General features: G+C 38.0%; 1 protein-coding gene and 1 pseudogene across 2 annotated transcripts in view; both read left to right on the top strand.

Moving 5' to 3' along the window:
* Positions 1-1,998, top strand: part of LOC101653056 (caspase-4) — a 25,709-nt gene extending 23,711 nt beyond the window's left edge. The window contains exon 9 of one of the 2 annotated variants that reach the window (XM_045297785.1): positions 1,576-1,998. The gene's annotated coding sequence lies outside the window, so the exon portion shown is untranslated. The remainder of the gene's footprint in view (positions 1-1,575) is intronic. The other variant, XM_045297786.1, reaches the window with a different exon arrangement.
* A 99-nt stretch (positions 1,999-2,097) lies between these two features.
* Positions 2,098-2,892, top strand: LOC101653880 (annotated as a pseudogene).
* Positions 2,893-11,573: the final 8,681 nt, after the last annotated feature.

Below are 11,573 nucleotides of genomic sequence, written 5' to 3'. Positions count from 1 at the left end.
ATAAAAACAAGACAGAGCAAAACCAAGCAACAATGTACAACAAAACAGCAACAACATCAATCCACTGACGAAGAACAAATCCAATTACTCTTTAGAAACTTCTTCAATCACCCACGTTAACATTTAAGCATTTTGAGAAGGGCTAGATATCTTAAACTATTTTCATTACAGGTTTAGAGTTTAGAGTCAACAAGTACTTTATGACAGATATATACACATTGCTGTATAGGCATATTGTCATACCCTCAGAAATATATTTTACATTATACTTTAAAGAAACATTCATTTTGCTGTTGTTGTTGTTGTTGTTACTAGTTGCCATTGAGTTGGCTCCAACCCATTGTGACCCTGTGCACAGCAGAATGGAACACTGCACAGCCCTGCACCATCTTCACAATTGTGTCTATGCTTGAGCCCACTGATGCAGCCATGGTGTCTACCCATCTCGTCGAGGGCCTTCCACGTTTTCACCACCTTTCCACTTTACCAAGCATTTTATTTTAGTACTTCAAGTATTTACCCATATCATCTCCTACTCCTAGTTTTTGACACCCAACAATGCAATTACATAGACAGCTCAGAAAAAGTGGATTTTGCTATCTAGTTTACTCAACAATACCGTATATAGCCATTGAATTTGTACTTTAACTAACATTTAGCATACATCAGCTTCTGTTCTAGGTGTTTGGAATATAAAAATAATCAAAATAAACGGAGTCTTGGATTTCATAAATATTATACCCTAATGAATGAAAACCTATTCTAAGGAAATACACAAGTGAATATATGTTAGAGGTCCCGAGAGCTAAGAAGAAATGTAGTGTAGACTAAAAAGACAGGGTGAATGATGATGTGTTGCTCACACCCATCGAGTCCATTCTTACTCACAGCTACCTACAGAACAGAGTAGAAATGCCTTTTATGGGAGTAAACAGCCTCATCTTCCTGTTGAGCACCTGGTGAGTTCAAACTGCTGACCTTGTAATTAGCAGTTCAAGCCATAGTTCACTATACCAACCATCAGGACTCCTTGATACCCTGCTATTGATTGATTATTCAGGAAATACTTCTTTGAAATAATGAAATGAAATGAAAGTTTAGACAAGATGAAAGAGTGAACTTCCTGTTTCAGGTTGGAAAAGTGTCCTGCCATAGGAAGCAATAAACATGAATGTCCTAAATTGACCTATTTAAGGAACAGCAAAAGTACCGTGTGGCAGGAAGAAGAATGGAATGGGAATATGGTATTTGGTACATTCAGGAAGGAGGAGAGAGGTCAAAGGAGATGGACTTTACTGAGCTCCTGAAACCCTTCTGAAATTTTTAAGTGAGATAGGAAACCATTATCTCTCTCAAAATAAAAGTTCCTTGAACAGAGTTGTGAGATAATCTACTTTAAGTTTTACAAAGATCATCTGAACTGCTCTGTTGACTACAGTCCAGGGGGTCACAGTTGTAACAAGAATATGAGGGGGTGGCATGATCATATGGAAAAGAAGAATTATGATGAACGATTGGTTGAATGCTGAAAAAAAGTCAACAATCTTTACCTTCAGTACTTTCTTTCTTCTGCAGGAATCATGGGGAAATCAGCTTTTTTCCCCCCAGTTGCCTTTCATCCGTGAAGAAGAATCAATTCCGCTTCTGAACAATAAGCACAATGAGGGGAAAGCATGTTTCATAAGAAGCTCATGGTGATTTTGTATAATGCCGTTTTATTTATTACCAGGTTTAAGATGAACTACAATATCTAGAATGATCTTTCTGGAATATGTCTTAGTATAGTTGAGCTACGAATGATCATCTTTGCCAAGTGTTGCAGGATGGAAGAAACCTGCCCGGTCCTCAGTGTCCATCAACGTCTGTTCATAGCTTGGTCTCACTCCTGCTGGACTTGGATGCTTGGGTCTCATTCACTTCATTCCTTAGACATTCCTGGAAGCACCTTCACTCTACAGATGTTAATTTTGTTGTTGTTGTTTTTCAATAAATAATAAAGCAAAATAGCTATAGCTTTCTTTTTTGTTCCCTATACAAAGATAAAAATATTTTTAAAATGATAAATTTATACAAATTTTACTTTTATTCAGTATAGCCATGGCTTGTAGTCCCAAAAAGCATCCTACGTGCTTAGCTGCTCCAGAGAATTGGATCCTAGGAACACTGACTGGTGGGATTGTTCCTCATCCATGAACTGGTTCCTGACAGCTGAGAGAATGTCTCCCACTGACTGTTTTCTTAAGAACTAGACTGAAGTATGATCTAACTTGTGATGAAGCTTTAAAATATATTTGCATGCAGTGGTTCATTATGATTGATGGAAAGGTCCAAACTGATATTACCTATCCTGCTGGCTTTATTGATTACCATCAACATTAACAAGATTGGAGAGATTTCTGTCTGATCTGTGACACCCAGGGACACTTTGCTGTTCATCATATTATACCTGAGAAGGAGAAGTACACATTGTACAAAGAAAGAAAAGTCTTTGTGGGAACAAAAGGAATGCCTCACTTGGTGACTAATAATGTTCACATCATTGGCTATTCTGATCCCCTCATCTAGGTTAATGACACCATTCAAGTTGATTTGGAGACTGGAAAAATTCCTGATCTCATCAAGTTCAACACTGGTAATATGTGTACGGTGAGTGGAGGTGCTAATCTGGGAAGAAGGGGTGTGATCACTAGTAGAGAGAAACATCCTCCCTCTTTGGATGTGGTCCATATGAAAGATGCTGATGACAATAGCTTTGTCACCTGGCTTTCCAACATTTTCGTTATTGAAAAAGATAGCACACCATGGATTTATTTTCCCCGTGAGAAAGGTTTCCACCTCACCATTGCTGAAGAGAGTGGTAAGAGGTTGGCTGCCAAACAGAGCAGTGGGTGAAATGATCTCTTGGTGGTATAAATGAAAATATCTCTAAAATAATAAACACAGCATAATTCTCTATATATGTATAGAGAGACAGCAAAAGAGAATAGAATTTCAGTCAGAATAGTTGGGTAGAGAAAATGAATTGCAGGAATCTAGCTGGATTTTCTAATTTCATGGCTTAGATAACATCTGTCTTTTGCTGCTTGAAGAGAATCACCCATGAGTTTTACTAGCAAAAGAAAGGGAATAGATGGCATCATCCCAGAGACAAGAGCTATTTACTCAATATTATATATGACAGATTGGTCTACAATAAACTTAAAAAATATAAACGTATGATATTGGGAAATCACTCATATATAGAATTCTTTTAACAAGTTACTTATTATTTTTGTCAACTATATTATTTTCAGATACCTGAACATATCAACATCTGGAAAATATTTTTATTATTTAGCAAACCCTTGCCATATCTAAAATAACTTAGATGTCTTGTGCAATAACTTAGATGTTATTACTTACCTATATTTTAACTACAACTACTTGTCTGTCATTTTGTCATACTGTGGTGACTGATGTGTTGCTATGATGCTGGAAGCTATGTAACTGGTATTTCAAATGCCAGCAGGGTCACCCAAAGCGAACAGATTTCAGCAGAGCGTTCAGACTAAGAAGAGACAATGAATGTGAAATTGGTTCCCCACTTGGGAGGAGGGGCAACTGAAAACCTTAGGCATACCTTTAAAACACAGTTAGAGACCGGAAGCCTAATGAATGGTAGCAAACCATTGTCAGAGATAGTGCTGGACGATGGGCTCTTTAGGTTGGAAGCCACTCAAAATGTAGCTAAGGAGCTGCTTTCTCAGATTGGAGTGAACCATGATGGCGTGAGCTGAGTACGGCCTGGATCTTCATTTGTTAATGGGGTATGACTCAAGGTCTGCCAATGATTGGAATATGGAATGGGTGAAGTATGAATGCAACAGAGTTACAAGTCATCCAAATGAAATGGAACAGGTAGAGAGTAGTATCCGAGGCACTGCAAAATCAATCTTGAAATACAATGCTATCTGTAATAGGAATATATATGTACATATACTTTCCCTCAAAGAAATTCAGTCAATACAACTATTTTGCCCCAACCACAAAAGCTAGTGATGAGGAAATTGAAAAATATACCAATGACTTCAGTCTGAAATTGATCAAATATGCAATCAAGATGCATTAGTAAGCACTGGAAAATTAGGTGCAAAAGTTGGAAACAAAAAGGAAGGAAGAGTTGTTGGAAAATCGGGACTTAGTTATAGAAATAAAGCTGTGGATAGCATAATAAAATTTTGCAAAACCAGTAACATGTTCTTAGCAAAGACCTTTTTTTGCAGCAAGACAGAAGTCAACTATACATGGATTTCTCCAAATGTAATACACTGAAATCAAATTCGTTATATTTGGGGGAAGGGATGATGGAGAAACTCAATATCAGCAGTTAAAACCAGGCTGGGACTGACTATGGAACAGACTACATTTTTATCAACCACCACTTGTCTGTAAGTTTGTAATACGGTGGTGACTCGTGTTTTGCTTTGATGCTGGAAGTCATGTCAGTGGTATTTCAAATGCCAGTCAGTTCACCCAAAGCAAATAGGTTTCAAAACAGTTTCAGCTTCAAGATAAAACTGAAGAACATTTAAACAAGGTCAGAGAGGCAATCTGTCGTGGAAGAAGGATGACCAGCAGGCTTCCTAGTCGTAAGGATGGCAAGACTTTATCTTACGTACTTTGGCCTTATTGTTAGCAGAGACCCATCCCTGGAGAAGGACATCGTGTTTGCTAAAGTAGAGGGACAGCGAAAAACTAGGAGACCTTCCAAGAGGCTGACATTCTGGCTGCAACAATAGCCGCAGGAAAACAATTATGAGAATGGGACAGGACCGTTGTGCATATGGTTGCTATGAGCAGGAACCAACTTGTGGGACCTAAAAGTACCAATTTGGTACATTCCAAGTTCTAATTATCAGTGAACTTTGTAACTGCTTCTTCTTACCTTGCTTTGTGCGCCATCAGGAAATAGAGATCCTGAAGGCTCCACTCCCCCAGGCTTGACTTCACAGCCCTCATCGTGGTCGACTCTGCTTGGAGAAAGCAGATCCTGTGCAGTGACATTTCAAGTGCCTTTCGAGCCAGGCCCCATCTCTGAAAGGGTCATGCTACATTCCATAGGTCTTCGGTAGCTGACGATGTTCTAAAACTCTGCATAAGGTTTCAGCATCCCAGTCCTTCTTGTCTGCTCTCAGTCTAGGAAATTTGCTGAAACCTGCTCACTTCGGGTGACCCTGCTGGCATTTGAAATACCAGTGACATCGCTTCCAGAATCACAGCTACACACAACCCACCACAATACCACAAACTGACAGACAAATGGTAGACAAATTCACTAACATCTAGTGGACAAATTCATTAACATCCAGTTAATTCTGATTTATATCCTACTTGTAGGACAAGTTAAAGCTGCACTTGTGGGTTTCTGAGACTGTAACACTTCATGGGAGTGAACAGCCTCTTCGTTCTTTTTGTTTTGTTTTGTTTTCTGGGAGTGACTGGTGGTTTTGAACTAGTGACTTGGAGGTTAGCAGCCAAATGCTTAACTACAATCCCACCATATTCTCTCTCACCTGTCTGACCAGGTCTCAATTTGCTTACTTGTGTCAGGCTGTCCAAATCATTCACTTTCCCTGAAGAGAACAGGGGTTTAAAAGTTTGTAAAAAAATTACAATTCAATGTTTTGGGTTTTATTATTAGTTAGAGTTTAGTACATATATCATTTCATATTTCAATCACATCAAGCAGAATGTACAATTGCTACCACAATCAGGTTCCCCAAATTCCTTTTGTCCATGGGCTCTTTGACAGTGTCTTTTCTTACCATACCCCCACCCCACAGTGCCCCTGATTCCCTTATTCTACTTGCTTCCCCTATAGGTGCGCCAAACTTGGATTTCATATACCAAAAAACAGAAAAGCATGTAACACAGCTTCAGAGGGTGAGATCCACTGACATGAACACCTTTGAGATACACTCTAAAAAGAGCAAACAAAAATGAAGAAAACAGTTCAAACCCAAAACCACAGAAAATTTTAGAAACCAGATCAGGTCCAGCCCACATCATGAACTTTTTCAAGCCATAAAATAGAGATTTACAGTTTCTCAAGAACAATGTTAGGGGTTTTATATCTATTCAACTAGTTTAAACAACTCAATGAAGTAATTACTATTAATAGGAAAACGATGACGTAAAACATCAAAACAAGACAAGACTATGCAGACGATAACTCCCTCCCTCCCTCCAAGTCCACAGCGATCACACTGGATTGAACACGGCGGTCACTGGGTCTTTACCTCCAGCCTACATTGTTTCTAGGAAGCCAAGCAGATGGACGGAAAGAGCTGTAATGTTAAATAACACTGGAAAACCCCATGTTTATAAATCTGGGCTAAGCTGGACTCCATGGAAACATGAGTCACATCACAAAACATCCAAAATCACATCTTACACAGATCACATTTATGACTGAGTAAAGAAATCAGAAACCTAAGTAATATAGAGCCTTTTCCTAATTTCAGAATAGTTGAAAACTATATCTCTGTATCTCTCTATCCATCATGTATTTATTAAGCTGTGGCGGCAATATCGGCAGGACAATGAGGTTTCTGCTCCCGTAAAGATTTTTATTTATTTATTTATTTTTCCCGTAAAGATTTACAGCCGCTGACACCCTCTGCCAGCAGTTCTCAACCTGTGGGTCGCGGGCCCTTCGGGGTTCGAACACCCCTTTCACAGGTGTCGCCTAGGACCATCGGGAAACACATATTTCCGATGGTCTTAGGAACCGAGACACCGCTCCTCTATCCATCTCCAGGCAGGTCCGCCCATATACAGATATGCCCACATGAGTACCCAGCGTGAAGACTGCTACCCATGCTATACCATGCTTCAAGACAAAATTTCATTTATTTGTAACTAGAAATAAATATTTCACAATATATAATTACATATTGTTTTGTGATTAATCACTATGCTTTAATTATGTTCAATTTGTAGCAATGAAAAGACATCCTGCATATCAGATATTTACATTACGATTCACAATAGTAGCAAAGTGACAGTGATGAAGTAGCCACGAAAACAATGTGATGGTTGGGGGTCCCCACCACATGAGGACTTGTCTGAAAGGATCGCGGCATGAGGGGGTTGAGAACCACTGTCCTGTGCAGTAAAGGGTTGTTTCCTTTGGCTCTGCTGTGAGTCACACTTTTCATCTCTAATTCCTGATGGATGCCTTATCCCTTTCTGTTCCTTTAGTAAGTTTGTGGTTTTTCAATTTTGTTTATCCTTTCAAAAAACTAACATCTTTTATCCCCGCAAAGCCAACTAATACAGATATAGTGATTCGTAGATCAATCATATCAAGCAGTATTGTACAAGTGCTTCCACAATCAGTTTCAAAACATTCTCTTCCTTCTTGAACTCCTTGACATCAGCTCCCTTTTAGTCCCCTGTCCCCCCTTCCCACCACCACCCTTGTCCCCAGAAACCATTGTGTGTATGTTCATCAATCCTGGGTTTCATATACTGGAAAACAGATAAACATATAACAAAAATCCAAGAAGGTCACCCCCAATGACAAAATACATCTGAGATAAACCCCAAAATGAACAAACGAAAAGCGAAAATATGTAGAAAAGGTCGAAAAATCGATCAGGCCCAAGATACATCAGAGGGGAAATCAGCTGACAGGATTTTAAGCATTCAAGTCAGATTGCTCCTGTTGCTCTTCTCCGGTCTTCTCTGCAACGCGCTCTCTTTAGCAACCAGTTTCCTCCCAGCCCTCTATTCTGGATATGGAGAAACCACCAGGGGCTTATTTCTCTGGAGATCTCACAAATGTATTTTGGGCTCCCACTGTCACCCATGGCCTCTGCACACCAGAATCTCTCCATTTAGCCTCTGCTACTACTCCTTCCTTCAGCTTCAGATGATATGCTTCAGTCACTGTTGTCAAAGAACTAACTTTTCGTTTGAGTTTTATCTGTTATTTTCCTGTTTTCAAATCCACTATTTCTGCTCTAAAAGATATGATTTCTTCTCTCTGGGAGGTTGGAGGTTATGATGTTGCTCATCTTTTAGCTGTTGTAGATGCTGGACTAAGGTGCGGACTTTGGTTTCCTCCTCTCTTTTCACATGTGTGTTAATTGCTATGAATTGCCCCCTGATGACTGCTTTTGCTGTGTCCCAAAGGTTTTGTTTATTGTGTTTGTTCTCATTTGTTCCAAGGAATTTTAAGTTTCACCCTTCATTTCATCTGTTACCTAGTTGTTTAAGTATTATGTTGTTTACTTTCCATGCATTTAATTTTTTGCTTTTTCTCTTTCTATTGTTGATTTCTAATTTTATATATTGGTAAAATGTTCTCCTTCCATTAATTGCTTAGTCAATTTCTGTCTTCTTTCTAAGGTGTGTTTCTTGTAGACAACATATTGATGAGTCTTGTTTTCCTGCCCAGTCTGCTCCTCTCTGTCTCTTGATTGATGCATATAATCCATTAATATTCAGTTTCCATATTGGTATGTATGGGTTGCTGTTATCATTTTACTGTGTGTGTGTTTTGCTTTTGTTGTGTGTGTGTGTGTGGTTTTATTGGTTTATTTGTTCTTCCTGTACTTCTGTGCTATTCTGAGTACTGTTTTCAGTGTGTTGACTACTGGACGGTGGTGTCTTGTATGCTGATTTCAGGTTTTACTGCCAATGTTGAATAGCTGTCAAAAGTCTGCTGTAACTCTTCAGGCTCAATGAATGGCTTTGACATTGGCACACAGGAGTTAAGGTTCCAGCTTCACGAGGCTACAGTGCACCTTTGGTTACACTTTTTTCACCAGATAAACCCTACCTGGATTATAGCCATGTGGTCATTTTCCAGGTGTTGGACTTGCCATGACATCAGAGGTGAAGAGAGTCTTCTTTCTGGCTGTGTTTTCAGGTGCAAAAGGTGCTTATCATGTGCATCACTGCATTAAGTCTGTTTCATCATCTCGCTGACTTATATCTGAAAGATTTTCCTCAGAGTATTTTTAAAATTTTAAAACACATTTCTTATCTAATAATAGGTGTGACCATGTGTTTTATAAATAAAGGTATTTTTTACTGTATATATTCACATTAATAACATATGGATATACATTCAAGAGGTTTCAAATTTTGTAGTAAAATTTCAGCATCTATAATTTTATTTTCCATAAGCTTTAGAAAACATAATTTATGCAAAAATAATTTAATGAGAGAACTTTGTTTTAAGCAAGTCAAAGACAAAGACACATCATTAAGATGAGGGAGGTCTGTAGTATGAGGTACAAATAATGTCTAAGAATTTGCTGAGATAAAGAGGTTTCCAAAGGACGTTTAGGGCCAAGAAAACTGTCATGAAAGCATGACTGACGGAGATGAAGACATCAGAGTTCCAGGTGGGACTACAGAAACAGAAGGAGACTATGATGATTGGGGCACTTAGACAGATGTGTTTACAAGATTAGCCCATGACCTTCCAACCAAGACAATCAGGGAATGAGTCAAGACCGTTGAACTCCATGTAGCAGTTTACATCCAGGAATCACTTACGCAGACCCTTAGGAGAGAATGCCCCTCATTAGGCTAGATGGAGAGAGTGGAGGTAATTTACTTTCAAGTGTATGCTGGTTAATGGTCAGAAGGAATTCAGTGGACATTTAATTCACTCAGATGGATTTTGAGCTTTCATTGTCGTCTATAATCTTATACAAATCAAGTACATAGAATTTAAGCTCTAATACTATCCCTTACACACACACACACACACACACACACACACACACACACAAAGGAGGGGGTTGCAAAAGAGTTTTTGTAAAAATGAAATGAAAAGATACTGGAATTATTCCACAAACATTTTAAAGCTCCTTCATGGGTTTGTGTGTGTCTTTATGCATCCACAAACATACAGAAAGACATATATGTATGTAGATAGACAATAATTAAATAAATGTATGAAATAATTCAACTTAAAGTACAAAAAATACTCAACCAATAATATAATAGAAGAATTCAAATAATAGACATTAGATAAATGCACTGACATTCTGTAAAATCAATTATGAAAAAATTAGAATTAGCACACTTTATTAAATACAAGAATGCCATACATGACATGATGAAATATGTGGCAAAATATCTAGAAAATAAGATGAACAAAAGTAGTATGAAAAAGTAAAAAAGCTAAAGTTTAAATTGATCATTACATTTTAAATGAATATTTTTTCATTTTTATCAAATCAACCCATAATATTTACCATGTCCAAATGGTTGTAAAGAATATTTCATAATCCTCATAAGAACCTGAGAACCCTTATATAAAGATTTTCAAAGAATGTAAAAAGAAATCAGAAGTTTTATAGTACTGATATAAAATTGGCAAAAACTAAGGAAGTGGAGGAAAATTTAGGAAAAACAGACTTAGAGCAAAGTAATACAAATGTAACACTAAATAATATGTTAGCAAGCCAAAATCACCTGTGTATAAAACAATTTTAATATTTTGGTCAAGTATTAATAGTCTGAGAATAAAATTTCAGTTTTATAATAACAAGTTATGATGGAACTCCTCAAAATTATAAATTAGAAGTGGTTGTGATTATTTTAAGAAGGTTCTAAAAGTATTTAATAATATGCTGAAATTATTCATGATAAAGAGAATAAAACCCTTAGAAAAATGTAAACTGAAGTAATTTTTAATCTAAAAATATCTTTTTATTAAAACCTATCAGCAACATTGGAATAATACAGAAACCATTAACCTGATAAAGTCTATAGCCTTCTTTTTTTAAAAAAATCATTTTATTGGGGCTCATACAATTCTTTTCACAATCCATATATACATCCATTGTGTAAAGCACATTTGTACATTTGTTACCATCATCATTCTCAAAACATTTGCTTTCTACTTGAGGCCTTAATATCAACTCTTTATTTTTCCCCCTTGTTCCCCCCGCCCCCTCCCTCATGAACCCTTCATATTTCATAAATTATTATTATTTTGTCAGATCTTACACTGTCTGACGTCTCCCTTCACCCACTTTTCTGTTGTTCACCCCCCAGGGAGGAGGTTATATGTAGATCCTTGTAATCGGTTCCTCCTTTCAACCCCACCTTCCCCCCACCCTCCAGTTATGGCCACTATCACCACTGGTGCTGAAGGGGTCATCCGCTCTGGATTCCCTGTGTTTCCAATTCCAATCTGTACCAATGTACATCCTCTGGTCTAGCCAGATTTGTGAGATAGAATTGGGATCATGATAGTGGTGGGGAGGAAGCATTTGAGAACTAGAGGAAAGTTGCATGTTTCATCGTTACTTCCCTACACCTTTACTGGCTCATCTCCTTCCCGCAAACCTTCAGTAAGGTGGTGTCCAGTTGCCTAAGGATGGGCTTTGGGTCTCCAGTCTGCACTCACCCTCATTTACAATGATATGCTTTTTTGTTTTTTGATGCCCGATTCCTGATTCCCATGACACCTCGTGGTCACACAAGCTGATGTGTTCTTCAATGTGGGCTTTGTTGCTTCTGAGCTAGATGGCCACTTGTTTATCTTCAAGCCTTTAAGACCC

The sequence above is a fragment of the Echinops telfairi genome, unplaced genomic scaffold, assembly GCF_000313985.2.
Source record: "Echinops telfairi isolate 266 unplaced genomic scaffold, ASM31398v2 ScPeMD7_7421;HRSCAF=8459, whole genome shotgun sequence".
In the NCBI taxonomy this organism is placed as follows: Eukaryota; Metazoa; Chordata; class Mammalia; order Afrosoricida; family Tenrecidae; genus Echinops; species Echinops telfairi.
Note: the sequence above shows the minus strand (reverse complement) of the source record. Positions and strands in the feature narration are given on the sequence as shown.